Raw genomic sequence first — 19,204 nt, 5'->3', positions numbered from 1 at the left:
GTTGTACAGCAGAAATTATTACAGAATTATAAATCAACTATACTTCAATAAAACTTTGTAAAAATTAAGGAGTTCCTATCATGACTCAGTGATAACAAACCCGACTAGTACTGAGGAGGATGTGTATTCAATCCCTGGCTTTGCTCAGTGGGTTAAAGTATCCTGTGTTGCTGTGGCTGTAGTGTAGGCTGGCAGCTAAAGCTCTAATTCCACCCCTTAGCCTGGGAACTTCCATATGCTGCAAGTGTGGCTCTAAAAAGAAAAAATAAATTAAAAACTTTTTTTCTGTGAAAGACAATGTTAAGATAAAGCTATAAACTATGAGAAAATATTTTTAAAGCCCATATCTGATAAAGGACTTGAATCCAAAAATATAGAAAGAACTCTTAAAACTCAAAAATAAGAAAATAACCCACATTAAAAAAAATGGGCAAAAGATCTGAACAGATACCTCACAAAAGAATGTATACGTATGGTTAACAAGCATATGAAGATCCTCAACATCATTTTCCATTAAGGAATTGAAAATTGAAACAATAATGAGACACCGTAACACACCTATTAATATGGCTAATATAAAAAAATTGGCAATACCAATTGCTGTCAAGGGTGCAGAGTAATAGGCCCTCTCATTCATTGCTGGTGGGAATGCAAAAATGAAATAGCCATTTTGTGAAACAGTTTAGAAGTTTCCTACAAGAGGGAACATTCCTGAATATAATCAAAGCCATTTATGATAAACCCGCAGCAAATATAATACTCAATGGGGAAAAACTGAAAGCCTTCTCACTCAAATCTGGAACAAGACAGGGATGCCCACTCTCACCACTGCTCTTCAACATAGTTTTGGAAGTCCTAGCCACAGCAATTAGACAAATAAAAGAAATAAAAGGCAACCATATAGGAAGAGAAGAGATAAAACTGTCACTGTATGCAGATGACATGATACTCTACATAGAAAACCCTAAGGACTCAACCCCAAAACTACTTGAACTGATTAATAAATTCAGCAAAGTAGCAGGATATAAGATTAACATTCAGAAGTCAGTCGCATTTCTGTATACCAGCAATGAACTATTAGAAAAGGAATACAAAAATACAATACCTTTTAAAATTGCACCTCACAAAATCAAATACCTTGGAATACAACTGACCAAGGAGGTAAAGGAACTATATGCCGAGAACTATAAAACTTGAATCAAAGAAATCAAAGAAGATGTAAAGAAATGGAAAGCTATTCCATGTTCCTGGATTGCAAAAATCAATATTGTAAAAATGGCCATACTACCCAAAGCAATCTACAGATTCAATGCAATCCCTATCAAATTACCCAGGACATTTTTCACAGAACTAGAACAAACAATCCAAACATTTATATGGAACCACAAAAGACCCAGAATCGCCAAAGCAATCCTGAGAAACAAAACCCAAGCAGGAGGCATAACTCTCCCAGACTTCAAGAAATACTACAAAGCCACAGTCATCAAAACAGTGTGGTACTGGTATCAAAACAGACAGACAGACCAATAGAACAGAATAGAGAATCCGGAAATAAACCCTGACACCTATGGTCAATTAATCTTTGACAAGGGAGGCAAGAACCTAAAATGGGAAAAAGAACGTCTATTCAGCAAGCATTGCTGGGAAACCTGGACAGCTGCATGCAAAGCAATGAAACTAGAACACACCCTCACACCATGCACAAAAATACATTCAAAATGGCTGAAAGACTTAAATATACGACAGGACACCATCAAACTCCTAGAAGAAAACATAGGCAAAACTCTCTCTGACATCAACATCATGAATATTTTCTCAGGTCAGTCTCCCAAAGCAATAGAAATTAGAGCAAAAATAAACCCATGGGACCTCATCAAACTGAAAAGCTTTTACACAGCAAAGGAAACCCAAAAGAAAACAAAAAGACAACTTCCAGAATGGGAGAAAATCGTTTCAAATGATGCAACCGACAAGGGCTTAATCTCTAGAATATATAAACAACTTATACAACCCAGCAGCAAAAAAGCCAATCAATCAATGGAAAAATGGGCAAAAGACCTGAATAGACATTTCTCCAAAGAAGATATATAGATGGCCAGCAAACACATGAAAAAATGCTCAACATCACTGATTATAAGAGAAATGCAAATCAAAACTACCATGAGATACCACCTCACACCAGTCAGAATGGCCATCATTCATAAGTCCACAAATAACAAGTGGTGGAGGGGGTATGCAGAAAAGGGAACCCTCCTGCCCTGTTGGTGGGAATGTCAACTGGTACAGCCACTATGGAGAACAGTTTGGAGATACCTTAGAAATCTGTACATAGAACTTCCATATGACCCCACAATCCCACTCTTGGGCATATCTGGACAAAACTCTACTTAAAAGAGACACATGCACCCACATGTTCATTGCAGCACTATTCACAATAGCCAGGACATGGAAACAACCCAAATGTCCATGGACAGAGGATTGGATTCGGAAGAGGTGGTATATATACACAATGGAATACTACTTAGCCATAAAAAAGAATGACATCATGCCATTTGCAGCACCATGGATGGAACTAGAGAATCCCATATTGAGTGAAATGAGCCAGAAAGACAAAGACAAATACCATATGATATCACTTATAACTGGAATCTAATATCCAGCACAAATGAACATCTCCTTAGAAAAGAAAACCATGGACTTGGAGAAGAGACTTGTGGCTGCCTGATGGGAGGGGGAGGGAGTGGTAGGGATTGGGAGCTTGGGCTTATCAGACACAATTTAGAATAGATTTAAAAGGAGATCCTGCTGAATAGCATTGAGAACTTTGTCTAGATACTCATGTTGCAACAGAAGAAAGGGTGGGGGAAAAAAAAGTAATTGTAATGTACACATGTAAGGATAACTTGACCCCCTTGCTATACAGTGGGAAAAGAAAAAAAAAGAAAAAAAAAAGTTTCCTACAAAGCCAAATATTGTCTTACCATGAAGTCCAACAGTTGCACTCCTAGGTATTTACCCAACTCATCTGAAAACTTACGTCCACACAAAAACCTGAACAAAAATGTTTGTAGCAGCTTTATTCATGATTGCCCCAGACTGGAAGCCACCCAGATAATCTTTCAATAGATAAATGGATAAAAAAACTTTGGTAGATCTATACAATGAGGTAGTATTCAGCAATAAAAAAGAAGTGACATGTAAAGCAATGAGGACATGGATGAATTTGAAATGCATATTGTTAATTGAAACAAGCCAGTCTGAAAATGTATGACCCCCAAATGTATGACATTCTAGAAAAGGAAAACCATAGCAAAGTAAAACATTAGTGGTCGATAGGGGCTGGGGGCAGAGAAGGATTATATAGGTAATGCACAGGGGATTTTTTTGGACAATAAAGCTATTATCTATGATGCTGTAATTGTAGTTACATGATAACATGCATTTGTCAGGATCCATAGAACATTTATAGCACAAAGGGTGAACCTTAATTTATGCAAATTAGAAAAATCATTTAGAAGGCCACGATGGATTACAGAATGTGACAAAATAATCCAATTTTTGTAAATACATGAAACAATCTCAATGACAGGGATGGAGGTGGGGGTAGGGGAAATGTTGCTGACCTAAGTTACTTTGTAAATGAATGGAGTCTGTGAGACTAAAGGCAAAAGAAACTGTACATAAGCATTGTACTATAGTTGATACATGGGGTTATAGGTTAACAGTTAAGATACTTCTATGTGTGTATACTGTAATTGAACAATTAAGCAAATGGATGGTGGATGGTAAGAGCCAAGCTTTTCATTGGCTCTTAGAGTGAAAATTTATAAATGAGCAAGGGAAGGGGGCTTGAATGTGGTAATGAACTAGAGTTGAAGTCATGAGTTTAAATTCATATTTAGCTTAATAAAGATATGGTTACATGTAGAATTAGTTACAGGTATGTGTTTATATAAGGATTAGTACACATACTGGTCATTCATTTTCTTGCTCTGCCAGCTTAGAGGGACCAGAAACAATGACAGTCCCAGTAAAAATTAGCACACCTAGTGTCCAGATCTTGGTTTCTAATATCATTCTCCAATAAAAGGTGTCATGGCTCATTGGAGAAATGGCTGATTCTGGGACTTGAGCAGGAAGTATTCAAGTTGAGTTTGGAGTATCTTGTTGTGCCAGAAAGGAAGTTCTTAGGGGAAAAAAAAGGGGAGGGTATGTGAAAAGGACACAGGAACCAGCTGAAAGAGGTACCAGTAGCAAAAGCTGGAACAATTTGAGGAAAATAATAAAGCGGTATTGGATTATAACCCAAAGTATAAAATAAATATCTATGAATTTATACCAGTCAATAAATTATTTAATAAGGGAGATGAGATGAATATTTTGTGCAAAAAATTATAATATTTACTGTGCATACTTCACCCTCAAGAATTTGGGTATAATTATGATATTTTGTGGTGTCAGCTACGAAGAGTGACTTCTTTCCAAAGGGCACAGAAGAGAATGAGGGCAAAAATGACTGAATTCCGAGTGAAAAGATCTGGTAAAGAGTACTTCAGCTGGGTGATCAAGGTCAACAGTAACAGTGAAAAGTCATGTTGATGTTATATTCCCTTGATATGATTAAGATGGTATTTTATCTCTGCAGTCTTCTTCCCAAACATGCATAACTCCAGTCTAATCGTGAGAAAAACATCAGAAAAAGCTCAGCCTGAGCAGTATGCCTCAAAACTGTCAAGGTCATTAAAAATAGGGAAATTTGAGAAACTGTTACAGTCAAGAGGACCCTAAGAATGCATGGCTAAATGTAACTTAGTATCCTGGGTGAGCTCTTAGGACAGAAAAGGGGCATTGGGTAAAAACTAAGCAAATCTGATCTAACTATGGGCTTTAGTTCATAATAATGAGTCAATATTGGGGAGTACCTGCTGTGGCTCAGCAGTTACAAACCCAATTAGTATCCATGAGGATGCAGGTTTGATCCCTGACCCCACTCAGTGGGTTAAGGATCCAGCATTGCCATGAGCTGTGGTATAGGTCACAAATGCAACTTTGGTCTGGCATTGCTGTGGCTAGCTGTGGTGTAGGCCAGCAGGTATAGCTCTGATTAGACCCCTAGCCTGGGAACTTCCAAATGCTGAAGGTGCAAACCTAAAAAAAAAACAAGGAAAAAAAATCAAAATCAATATTGGCACATTAATTGTAACTAATATACCATACTAATGCGGGATGTTAAAAATAAGGAAAACTGGGTGTGCGGTATATGGAAACTCTGTACTATCTTTGCAATTGTTCTGTAAATTTAAAATTTTTAAAATAAATGTTTTTTAAAAAGCAATCAGGATTTTCCTAGTGGCTCAGTGGTTTAAGGATCTGGCTTGTCACTGCTGTGGCTCAGGTTGCTGCTGTGAGTTCAATACCTGGCCCTGGCACTTCCACATGCCAGAAAAAAAGCAGTCAGAATTAATTTAGACATATAATAAATTTGTTTTTATACGTAAAAGTCATCCAAGTAAATGTAGATCTACATCTATTGCACATTTAATTGATTTCCTAATTGACTATTGCGCATTTAATTGATTTCCTAATTGATTATCCTCTGAATCTTTTAACCATATAAGAGTATTAAAATATTAAGTATTTAACATTGTTGTTATGACACAAGGTATTACAAGAAATATTACCTTGATTGAAAAATTTCTTTGGATTGAGATTTCAATAGCATTGAGGGTTTATTACTTACTAGGATCTTTAAAAAGCACTTTCTCAAAATAACATTACATATATGTAATTAATAATAATATGTAACTCAATAATATATAATCTCAAGATAGCATATATATGTAATTGTATATATAATTATTAATAATATATAATATAATTATATATATCATATATTAACATAAAATCTTAGTCCATACACATTTGATATAAAATTCTCTTAAGGACTCATAAATCTTAAAAAATCACTAAAAATTATCTTTTAACAAGTTTTAATAATTTTGATTTTGTTGATGAATGTTATATATAAAATAAACATTTATGTATATTCATATAGATATTTTTATGAATGAGATGGGATAATTGTTTTTACAAAGGACTAAAACATTATGCATGACATTCATTAAGGATTCTAAATCTCTATGGCAGTTATTGCCATGGCTACAAAACCTTTTCTTTAAACCATGCTCAATGACTAACATTTCTTATGTCATTTCCCCTCACTCTTTGGTACTATATCTCCCAGATAATAGCATACCATTTCTACCTCCATCTGATCAACATGACAATCTATTAAAAGATATGTAAAAAAAGGAATATTTTTGTGAGTAATACATTATTAGAGTTGTGTAATACTTGTTTAAAACTGCTCAAAACCAATTACTTGTTTCTGCTTCATTGCTAAAGGCATAGCAAGCAGAAATGTAATTTTGTTTTCAGACAATGAAAGCTTTTGCTTTATCAAGAATTACTGTTTTCTGGTTTAAAAGATAGGACTTCAAGATCACCTTTTCTTTAATGCAAATCACCTTTTCAAGTAAATGTTTCTCAGGTTGATAACTCCTAAATCATCATCATTAATTGATCAGGGTAAGGGATATTTTATGTGGTCAGAGACAATTGAAATTATACCTTCCTTCAAGGTGATCTAGAGAATGGTTTCCTTAAGGAAACGCCTGACATGTACTGGTGCTTATCTTTCAGAATACATTAAAGGAACCTAAAAACATTAAAGTGTAGAAAGATTTCTACACCCTCAAGTCTTCTTTTCCAGAAGAAAAAAAAATATCCCTATTTATTTTCATGAAAATAATAACAATGATGTGAATTTATTCTAGATTTAGAAAACTGATAAAAGTAGCAAATTAATACACATTGATGAAAAGAAACAGGATAAGTTAGCATTTAAATAAAACACAACTTTTCATTTGGAAAGGTGAATCTGTTTAATGTATACATAAAGCATTTTACTAAATCAAATATTTAGTCACTGATTTGCCAAGTAGTACAGTATGAGTATATCTTAGGTGGTGCTTTATTTTCCTTAGAGTAAATTATTGCCATATATGTTTATTTATATACATCTGTTTATTGTTTTTCCTTAACCTATATCATCTTCCACTTGATGCTCCAGCATCTCTTTCTCAAAAACATTCAGTGATATTTCACACATGGTTTTAATTGTATTCTCTTTAGAGTCCTTCATTTTGAGACCTTTGTTCTCTTTCAAGGTGGAGTAATTCCTCTCCAGACCAAAACCATAACCATTCATTCTGGAGCTGAATTTCCCTGTCAACCCAAGACTTTAAGTTGATGCCTCTCTATTTTGCATCTCCTGTTTTCCAGATCCTATGTCCTTCTCTTGCTTTACTCTATCCTTTTCTGGAGACATATTCCATGAACTTCCTAATAAAAGCTATTTGGAGAGTAAAACAAAATGATATATTTACATCTAGCAATATATTTATTCCTCTATTATAAATTAATAATTTGCCTTGGATTTTAGTTTAATAAACTCCCTCTACAATGTGAAGGTTTTTTTTCTTCTAGCTTTAGAAAAATTGCATGTCATTTTTATGTCCAGTCTGTCTCTTCATTATGTGGTAATGATTTTTCTTTTTAAAAGTTTTAATGATCACCTGGTTGGCACTCATGTTCTGAAATTTCATCATTATATAGTTTATTATGCATTTAAAAAATTTCAATCTGAACACTTATTTCCTTCATTTTCTTGCGTAATTTCTTTGATAATTTTCTGTACTCTCTTTCATGATTGTATTTTTTTGGAATGGATATCATTTGCTTGGATATTTGATCTTCTGAATCACTTCTCTTGTCTTGTTTTTATTTCTCTGGTATTCAATTTCTTTTCACACTACTTTCCAAGAGACTTGCAAGTGGTAGAAGATATGTGTCACTTCTAATATATGATTTATTTCAGCTCTCCAATTTTAATTTGCAAGAAAGCTTTGTTTTTCTCTGATTAGTCTTTTATAGCCTCTGTTCTTAATAGATAAAATAACTCTCCTGTCCCTCTGATTATATTGTTATTTTACTTTGACTCTTTCTTCTGCCAGTTCCTTATACTTTCTTTGTCTTTTGGGGTTTATTTTATATATATATATATATATATATATATATATATATATATATATATAGTCTCTTTAGGGCCACCTATGGCATGTGGAGGTTCCCAGGCTAGGGGTCCAATCAGAGCTATAGCTGCCAGCCTACACCACAGCCACAGCAATCCAGGACGTGAGCCGTGTCTGTGACCTACACCACAGCTCATGGCAACCCTGGATCCTTAACCCACTGAGCAAGGACAGTGATCAAACCTGTAACCTCATGGTTCAGATTCTTTCTGCTATGCCACGATGGGAACTCCTACTTTTAATATTTTAAAAATTGAAGTTATTTTAGCAGCTCTCCACTGGGTACCCATGAGCCAGTGAGACTAGACTCAGCACAGAGGACAAGAAACAAACAGGAGAGGAAGAACAATTTAGTGGTCACTAATTCAGAGCCAACAATGGAATCCTGCAAAAGACAGCAGTTATGGGATTGCTTATATCATTGCTCCTACCATCTCAGTGTAACTTCTTCTTTGTCTTTGGATATAGGATATCTATTTTGGTAGCATTGAAGGCCCATGAAGCTTAAGCACAGGAGCTCCATAGGACTTGGAGAGACAGAGACTTTACTCTAGGAGGGCACACAGGATTTCATATGCACTGGATCACAGGGCAAAGCAGGGACTCTATAAGAATCTGGATCAAGCCTACTGGAAGGTCTTGGAGGGTCTCCTGGGAGAGCGGGGTTGGCCATGGCTCACTGTGGGGGCAGAACATTGGAGGTGGAGGTCCCAGAAATAATCAGCAGTGTGACCTCCCCTGAGGCTGCCATTTTGGAAAAAATTTGGCCCCACCCATCAAGGCTGAGAAGCCCCAGGCCAGATGACAAACAGGGTGGGAACACAGCTCCACACATCAGCAAATAGGCTTCCCCTAATAGCACCCAGAGACAAAGCCCCACCTACCAGAGGGATAAGAATCAGCTCCACCTACCAGTGGGTAGGCACCAGTACCTCCCAGCAGGAAGCCTATTACAAGCCTCTGTATCAATCAATTTTACCCACAAAAAGGTAGACACCAGAAGAAAGAGAGGCTCCAACCCTCTAGCCTGCAGAAAGGAGACCACACAAAATCTCTACAAAATGAAAAATCAGAGAAATATGAGTCAGATGAAGGAACAAGACAAAACCCCAGAAAAACAGCTAAGTGAAGTGGAGATGGGAAACCTGTCTGAAAAAGAGTAATGCTAGTAAGGATGATCCAAGATTTCGGGAAAAAAAAAATTGAGGCAAAGATCGATGAATTAGAAGAAATGTTTAACAAAGGAATGGAAGATTTAAAGATCCAACAAGCAGAGATGATCAACACAATAGCTGAAATAAAAAATTCCCTAGAAGGAAACAACAGCATAATACAGGAGGCAGAAGAACAAAAAAGCGAGGTGGAAAACACACTGGTGGAAATCATTGATGTGGAACGGAATAAAGAAAAGTGAATGAAAAGAATTGAGGACAGTCTAAAAGAAATCTGGGACAACTTTAAATGCACCTACATTTGTATTATAGGGGTGCTAGAAGGAGAAGAGAGAGCTAAAGGGCCAGAGAAAATATTTGAAGAAATAGTAACTGAAAACTTCCCTAACATGGGAAAGGAATCACTCACTCAAATTGAGGAAACACAATGAATACCATATAGAATAAACCCAAGGAAGAACACACCAAGGCACATATTAATCAAACTGACCAACATTAAAGTCAAAGAGCAAATATTGAAAGCTAGGGAAAAGCAACAAATAACATACAAGGGAATCCCAATAAGGTTATCAGCTGATTTTTCTTTTTTCTTTTTCTTTTTTTTTTAGTGATCTTTTCATATGTATGTCTGATTGCTCTGAGTCCTAAGCTTGACAAGGACATGTATTATTTATTTATTTATGGCTTTTTAGGGCCACAGCCACAGCATATGGAGGTTCCCAGGCTAGGGGTCTAATTGGAGCTACAGCTGCTGGCCTACACCACAGGCACAGCAACGCCAGATCTGAGCTGTGTCTGTGACCTACACCACAGCTCACAGCAACACCAGATCCTTAACCCGCCAAGCAAGGCCAGAGATTGAATCCCCATTCTCATTGTTTCTAGTCAGATTCATTTCCTCTGTGCCATGATGGGAATTCCTATCAGCTGATTTTTCAGCAGAAACTCTGCAGGCCAGAAGGGAGGAGCACAATATACTTAAAGTGATGAAAGGAAAAAACCTGCAACCAAGAATACTCTACCCAGCAAGGCTTTCTATCAGATTCTGTAAACAAACAAACTTTGTAAACAAACTCCAAACAAACCAACGGAGATGAGTGGGGTGGGTGGAGGGATGACCTGGGGATTTGAAAAGGAGAAATAAAAACCTTTACAGACAAGCAAAAGCTACGAGAATTCAGTGCCACCATATCAGCTTTACAACGCAAACTAAACGAACTTCTCTAGGTAGAAAAGACCACAACCAGAAAGAAGAAAATTACAAATGAGGAGGCTCACCAGTAAAGGCAAACATTGGTAAAGGTAGGAAATCATCCACACACAAATATGCCACCAAAACCTACAATTGTGAGAAGAGGAGGGTACAAATGCAGGATCCTGGAAATGCATTTTCAATTAAGAGACCAGCAACTTAAAGCAATCTTGTATGTATGTATAGAGTCCTATGTCAAAATCTCATGGTTACCACAAACCAAAAATCTACAATAGATGCAATTTAAACAAAACACTAAAGATAGTCAACAAACCACAAGAGAAGAGAACAAAAGGGAAGAAAAAAGGCCAAGAGATAAAGGGCCAAAGAAAATCAATGAAAACGAATCCAAAACAATTAACAAAAGGGCAATAAGAACATACATATCAATAATTGCCTTAAATGTAAATGGACTAAATGCTCCAACCAAAATACATAGACTGGCTGAATGGACACAAAAACAAGACTCATATATATATTGTATAAAGAAGATGTGATATATATATATACACACATATATATAATGAAATATTACTCAGCCATAAAAAGGAATAAAATAATGCCATTTGCAGCAACATGGATGGGACCTTGACATACTAAGTGAAGTTACACAGTGAAAAACAAATATCACTTACATATGGAATCTAAAAAAAAGATACAAATGAACTTATTGCAGCACAGAAACAGACTCATAGACTTTGTAAACAAACTCCAAACAAACCAAGGGAGATGGGTGGGGTGGGGGGAAAGGTGAACTGGGGATTTGAGATTGGCATATGCACACTGTGGTATATTGAATGACTGGTTGATGGGGACCTGCTGTACAGCACAGGGAATTCTACCCAATCAATATTCTGTGATAATCTATATGGGAAAATAATCTGAAAAAGAATGGATGTATGTATACGTGTTACTAAATTACTTTGTTGTATAGCAGAAATTATCACAACTTGTCAATAAACTATACTTCACTAAAATTTTTTTAAATGGGAAAAAATTGAAGATATATTAATATTTTATGTTTTGTTTCCTTATATGTTTTCATTCACTTCTGCTAAAGGAAGTTATCACATATTTAATGTATCTCAACTATTTGTTCATATTTAAACTTCTTATACTAAAAATTGAAATTTCTGTGTGTATAAAGATAATTGTCCCACCATTTTATCTGGCAGTGAGGGATAATTTTAGTGAGGATAGTCCCTAATACAATACCTGTAGCAGAATAATCTTCTGAGTGAATTTAATGATACCACAGGATGTTATTGTACAATATCAATAACTTCATGAAAATAATGCTCATTCTTCAAAGCATATCCCATCTTCTTAAGGTAGAAGGATAACCATGAAAGCATGATGCCATGAAAGTGAAATGGTGAAGTGTTTTTAGACATGTTAGATGCCATTGAAAGGATAAAGAAAATTGGCCTTAAAATTGGCCACTAGATTTAGCAAAGTGTGAGTCACTGGTGATCTTACCAAAGAAGTTTCTGGCAAGAACTGAGGATTAACAGATGACTCAATGAGCTCTAGGGAGAAAGGGAAAAGGAGAAAAAAAGAGGTAAGGAGTATATTCAACACCTCACTTTATATCAATATAACAGATATATCAAGAGCAAATTATTTCTTCATTTCTTGAAATACATTAAGTAATCCTACCAGGCAATATTTAGAAATGGCATGGTTGAACTATATTTTCAAATGAAGAAGTTGAAGTCTAGAATAAACTTGTGTTTGCCTTCTATTTCTAGTTTAAATCACCCCCCAGAGGAGACTTAGTCCTTCCTTTCTCTGTGCTATCTAAATACTTTATATAGACCGTATCTGTGAGCTTCCCTCTTAATTACCCTCCTCTTTGATGCTTATACTTAAAACGTGGGGACATAATATTTACTTCATTAGACTAGAAACAGAGAGTTTAGCCAGTTGGGTGTTATAAGAGTAACATAGTAACAAAGGCTTTTAGAGATTGTATCAGAACATTGCTATTTGTACTTTGCTTCAGTGTGGCCAAAGGGCTCAATTTTTGATGCCCAGTATAGGATTTGAAACCTATATACTACAACCCCCTATTTTGCTAAATAATAGATAGTGAACTCATATGTACGTCTTAGTACCTTTGGAAAAGATCTACCATAAGCCCAAAGTGAGGTTCAAACTTGTCTTGAAGTATCCGGAAAACCTATCTCATCTAGATAAGATGATTTACATTGACTGACTTATTTTTTGCTCTATTGTTTTTGTTGGTGTAATTTTAAGGGGAAATTAAATCCAGGGAAAGGAAATGGAACAACATTGGGGGAGAATAGTATGTTTTTCCATTCAGATCTGTGGAGCTATCTGGTTGATGAACCCTTTGGAAAGAGAAGTTTCAGGCAGAAACTGAAGAATACATTTGCGTAAAGAACCCGGTGCAATAAGAGACTCAGCATGGTGACAAACTGTCCCAGAATGCAGAAAGCTAGATATTTTTTTCCAGTTCTGTGTGGCACAGGAGTCCCATTATTAGAGCACCCTGAGTGCTCTAGTGCAGTACAGAGATGCTAAATAGAACAGTGGTAAGGTAGTAATGAAACTCTGACTCTTGTGATGTAATGAATAGCTAGTAGACATAGGTGTAATTTACATGTTGGAGAATAAGCAAGATTACTTGGAGCTATTGTGAATTTGTGAATGTATGTAGTAAAATATTTTGTGGAGTTCCCATTGTGGCTCAGTGGATTGAGAACCCAGCTAGTATCCATGAGGTTGTGGGTTCGATCCCTCTCCTGGCTCAGTGGGTTAAGGATCCAGCATTGCTGCAAGCTATGGTGTAGGTCACAGATGTGGCTTGGATCTGGGGTTGCTATGGCTGTGCTGTAGGCTCACAACTACAGCTCCAATTTGACCCCTAGCCTGGGAACTTCCCTATGCTACAGACGCTGCTCTAAAAGAAAAAAATTTAAAAATTAAAAAATGAGTTCCCATCATGGCTTAGCGGAAAACAAATCTGGGTAGCATCCATGAGGATGCAGGTTTGATCCCTGGCTTCACTCAATGGGTTAAGGAGTCTGCGTTGCCCTGAGCTGTGGTGTATGTCACAGACACGGCTTAGATCTGGCATTGCTGTGGCATAGGCTGGCAGCTACAGCTCCAATTCGACCCCTAGCCTGGGAACCTCCATATGCTGCAGGTGTAGCCCTAGAAAGACAAAAAATAATTTAGAAATATTTCATGACTCTCCCAAATAATTAAATTGCATTTTACTTGACAGGAACATGTGTAGTGGGACAAGAAATATAAAAACTTGAGTTATTGTTCTTACTGTGGTTTTATTAACATCATGGGATTATGGGGAGGTGCAGGAAGGTGTGTCTTCATGTGTGTGTTCATCTATGATTGTCCATCTTTTACTAAATTATTCTAATCTACCTGAAAGAGTTAACACATTCATCAAAAGACCAATTTAACCTTTTCTCAGGCATACAGCATGCCTTCTTCACTAATAAAACTGAGTCAGAGAAATTCTACAAACATCCAGAGAACAATGACGCCATGCAAAATAAACACAGTGGGATCATTAACAATAAATCATGCTGGGCAAAGTTAAGGGTTTTATTGACAGATCATAAAATTAGTGCATGAAGGGAGGACTGTGGATAATAAATGTCTAAGCTTCAATAAGGTAGTTGATATAGTGGTTCACGTAAGCGTATAAAAATTGTCAAATAAGCTTTGATAAGAACACAATAAAATGGATTAAAAACAAACTAAGAGATTGCAAATGTGGAGAATGATAGATGAGAGTGGGACCTTTCAAGTACCAGGAAATGATTCTTGGCTCTACTAAATGGATTTCTGATCATAAATAGAGGGTAAATAGAGCCTGAATTAGATTGGCAGATTATATCAGTTTGGAAGTTTATGTAGAAACCAGTTTGGAGAGATAAATGATATAAATGCTTGTAAATAAAAGTTAAGTCTGTGGGCAGAAAAGAACAAATGAGATTCAGTTTGTAAAAGAGCAAGCAAGAAAAATATTATTCAGCAACTGTATCGGTAAAATTTCCTCCTAATGAAAGTGATGGCCTAGCATTTTACAATACATAGCATGCCTAGTAAATGCTTATTTTTATGAGCTCATTGTGTACCAAGCCAAGTGAACAGACTACTTTCTGGAATAAGGTTCATTATCCAAGGAAAGTCATTGAGATCTCCTCGGACTGCACACTGGAATCAGTGTGTTTGGCAGATGGGCCAGCTGTATATCTTGTTTCTATCTCCATCTGGCTCTTTCTGATTCTTGGAGCCTTTTCTGCATGTTAGGAAACAGGCTGCAAATATTTCTTATTCATATAGCAACATGTCCATGGTACTTTCTGATGCTCAGTCAGAGATTATATTCTAAGTCCATAGATTGTCTCCTCTAATGTATTTTTGTCCTCTGTCAAAGATAATTTCATAGAATAAGTGCTCAACTGCCATGCACCCCATTTGGTCCGCAAGAAAAAGACAAACAGAACTCTTCCTGTTTGTGGTTTGATGGGCTATAGGTGTTGTAGGTAAAGGAAAGCTATTAGTGGAAGATGCTAGATTTCCTCCAAGTTCAAGTACATGATTTTGTCTCCAGTTTTAAAATTTTGAATTCAAATCAGAGCACAAATTACTATATACACAAAAAAGGGGGAGATAGTGAGTTATGTTGTAAGTTGGGTTGTTAACCACTGAAGACATGAATGTGACTTTTCCTTCACAGAAAACAGAAATGGAAATAAACAAGGAAACTTATTCTGCAGAGGTAAAATATGGTTTGTTTATTAGCCCCAAACACTGCTGTGTTAGCTTCTTTATAGCCTTAGTAATTGCTCTATAACAGCAATTAGGACTCAGCACATTTCTTTACTTCAAATATGCATACAATAAAAATATTATCAAAATAATTAGTACAAAATCTTCTCCTAATTACTTCCTTCTCTTTCAAAGTACCAGTGAGTTTCAGGTCTTAGAATGCCAAATGAAGCCAAAGAAGAAAGGTTACGAAAATTCTTTAAAGGACAATAGATACATTAAAGAGTTCCAATAGAATTGGGTGAAAATGGAAAAGAGTAAGTTGGGGATATTTAGACTAATAAAGTCAGGTCATTTCATCATAAATATATAAGGATGGTGAGCACCCCCAGAAAAAGAACTTGTGAAATAAGAACTTGCTACAAATCTGGATGTATTGTTACTTATAAAAGGGTAACTATGATGTTAAAATTGAATGTGTTTACATTTGGTTTCCTAAATAAGAGCATTTTAACATCTTCAGAACTTGTGGGATGCTTGAGCATTTGCAACTACCTTTGTCATTATATTAACTGGGTCAAGCGGAAACTCTTGAGGTCTCATAATAGGACATCACTGTGGAGAGGAAGTTATGTCGGGAATGCCAATATCATTTTTAAAAAAATCATATTTTCAGTCAGGACGTCATATTTTCTGACAAAGCTGTGTTTGTCGAGAAGAAATAAGTTTTCAAATCTCCCAGAATTTGCATTCAGATCCCCAGTAAGTGATAAAGATCGTGAAGAATCATGAACAATTTGGTGTTGAAGTTAAGATTTCACAGACTTGAATAGGAATTGTCATGACTCCAACAGAATAATAGCAATGCCTGGAGATTTAACTGTTGCCTTGACCACGCAAACACTTTATACCACTACCAAAAACCAGCTCCATCTTGAAAGCTTTCCTTTATATGACTGGTTGTAGATTTCTCCTAGATGATAGAGAATGAGTTATATTTTAAGTACATTTTCTCATTCCTGTTGAACTACAGACAAGTTGCTGATATTTGAAATGGGCTTGTAGCTACTATGAAAATTAAATAAAATGTAGTAATTATATGAAATAAAAGGAAAAAATTTAGACACATTATAATTGTAATAGCACAATAGATATTGCTGATCCCATATCATCTGAAAATCAGTGTGAAGTGGGCTGTGGAGGCTACAAAGCTAAGGAAGCTGTATCCCAGACTCTCAGGATGTATGTAATGTAATGGTAGACAATGACAGGTAAAACTAACTGCATAAACAAAAGACTATTAAATAGAAACCAAGTAAAGCAGCAAAATAGTAGAATAATTAGTTTGGGGGATTAAACATTTCCAAAATAATCCTAGTAAAGACTCCTTTAAATTTCAGCTGATAAATGTTGGGATGAAATGAGCCTTCCCACCAAGGGCAGATTCTCATCCAGAAGGCTCATTTTGCCATTATTGTGGTTTTTTTTTTTTTTATTTTTTAAAGTAGTTCTGACTGTAAACCAGCAGTTTATAATGGGAAAAAATAAAAATCATTAAAAAGAAAAAAAAAATTAGTTCTGTCCAACTTAACTTTCACTTTTATAATCTGGGCTTTAAGAGGCAGAACAATACTCCTTCAAGAACATATTTCTAGTTCCCTTCATGGCTCAGCAGTTAACAAGCCCAACTAGGATCCCTGAAGATGCAGGTTCAATCCCTGGCCTCGCTCAGTGGGTTAAGGATCCGGCGTTGCTGTGAGCTGTGGTGTAGGTTGCAGAGCCGGCTCAGATCCCATGTTGCTGTGGCTGTGGCATAGGCTGGCAGCTGCAGCTCTCATTCAACCCCTAGCCTGGGAACTTCCATATGCCAATGGGTGCAGCCCTAAAATGCAAAAAAAAAAAAAAAAAAAAAGGAACATATTCCTAGTTTCTCTATTTCACTTGTTATGTCTCCAGTGATACTCATTGCCATGTAGAACAGAATGTACTCTTACAGTTCACAATGAGCGTGTAATGACAGTGTGAGGAAATTTGCCATTACTAATGTTACATGGTAAAACATAGCTCTTATATCCCAGAGCTTAAAGAGGCTAGCGGGCCCTGATTTCTAAGAAAGTCTTTTTTTCTGCTGGGTCCATTCTGCTTCTAGTTCATCTTTCTTGGAACTCACTTGCCATGTCAATTTCTTTGAGATCCAATATGGCTCAAGTCATGGACAATCCTATTGTTTACTTTTATGAAATAATTTATCATTTTATTATTAATGACATAAGAATTCATTCATTCCCCATTCTGCATACACTGAGTTCCTTTTATGTACCAGACAGTGCTCTTTGAATGAGAAATACAGTAATGAACGAAAACAACAAAGTTGCTGCCTTTCCAGAATACACAAAGGAAAGAGACAAACAGTAGCCCTCAATACAACAAAATTAATAGATAAATGAAATTCCAGGTGACGATAAGTAATCTATATGAAAAATATAGCAGAACAAGGTTTTAGAGAGGGACAACATCACTTATTTTGAAATGATCCTCAAGAATGGCTGATAAAAGAAGACAGCTTGAGACTGGAATGATGTACAGGAGGTAGTCCTGTGACCTTCTGGAGGGAAAGAGTGCCCAGGAGAACAGATGAAAGACCCTATTAGGAAGAAGTCTTTGGCATGGAAGAGCAGCAATGGGTGGCAAACTTGCAGTGAGTGAGGCAGAAAGGGTTGGAGATGAGGAGAGAGAGGTAGTCAAGGACAAAATCTCATTAGGTTTTTTTTTCCCCCTAAGCTAAAACCATAATTTTCATCATTTCCAGCATCCCATGATGCTACCCATTACACCTACCCTCACAGACTTTGGCCTGGCTTTGCTTTTTTTGTCCTCTCCTCTTTAGCTGTTTCTGTAAAGATACTTCTAATCATCCTCCCTCTTCCAGCATACATAGGTGTGATTTATTGTGCTTGTGAAATAATTAGGAATAAAGGTAATTGTATTTGTCAGGAGAATTTACCTGTGGGATATTTATAAAGTTCACCTTTATAGCAGTAAATTTCTTAAGGTAAAGACATAGAAGGGTGTTAGTAATAATCTGAGGGTTCATGCAGGGGACAGTAAATCTCTCTAAGAACAAATGCCAAACTGGAAAAGGATATATTTTATAATCAGGGTCTTAAAATGCAAAGAAGCTGGTGGGGAAGCACCACCACAGGGCAAGAAACCACTCGGTCTATTTTCCTGCAGCTGTGGCCAATGATTATTTCTTCACACATCACGTCACACTCAGTGATGAGGCAAAAGCATTGATATGGCTACTGCAAAATGGAGAAGATTCCAAAATCACATCCATATCATGATTTCTTGAGGCGCCCCTGTCATTTCTAGCCATCAACTTCTGCAGAATGATGAGTGGCTCTAATATCATTAATCCTTGGATCCAAGAGGTAGAGGAAAAAAGTGATGTCTAATATGGCCATCCCACCTCATCTGTTGTATGGTTGCTGTTCTTTCTTGAGGTAAATAGTGAGAGTGAGGGAAGGAATACCTGGGAAAAAAAGAATGAAACTTAAAGGAGCCTATTCTTTGTCCTTCTTTTTCTTTCTTTTTTTTTTTTTTTTTGGTCCATAAATAATCTCTGGGCAAAATTATATGTTATAAGGAAATGCATTACAAAACTTAATTAGTGCTTTTAAAATTCAAGCCCAACATATTATTTTACTTAATTTATACAGGGAATAGGAAGCTCTAGCTCAAAGGAAACAATTAAGTTTGTAGTCTGCTATCCAGAAGAGGGAGGCCAAGCTACATGTACCCTTAAGTTTAACCAGTGCTCATATTAATGTTAATTATATGGTCCATTCTAGCTCTGG

Source organism: Phacochoerus africanus, chromosome X, assembly GCF_016906955.1.
Source record: "Phacochoerus africanus isolate WHEZ1 chromosome X, ROS_Pafr_v1, whole genome shotgun sequence".
In the NCBI taxonomy this organism is placed as follows: domain Eukaryota; kingdom Metazoa; phylum Chordata; class Mammalia; order Artiodactyla; family Suidae; genus Phacochoerus; species Phacochoerus africanus.
This window is presented reverse-complemented; position numbering follows the sequence as displayed.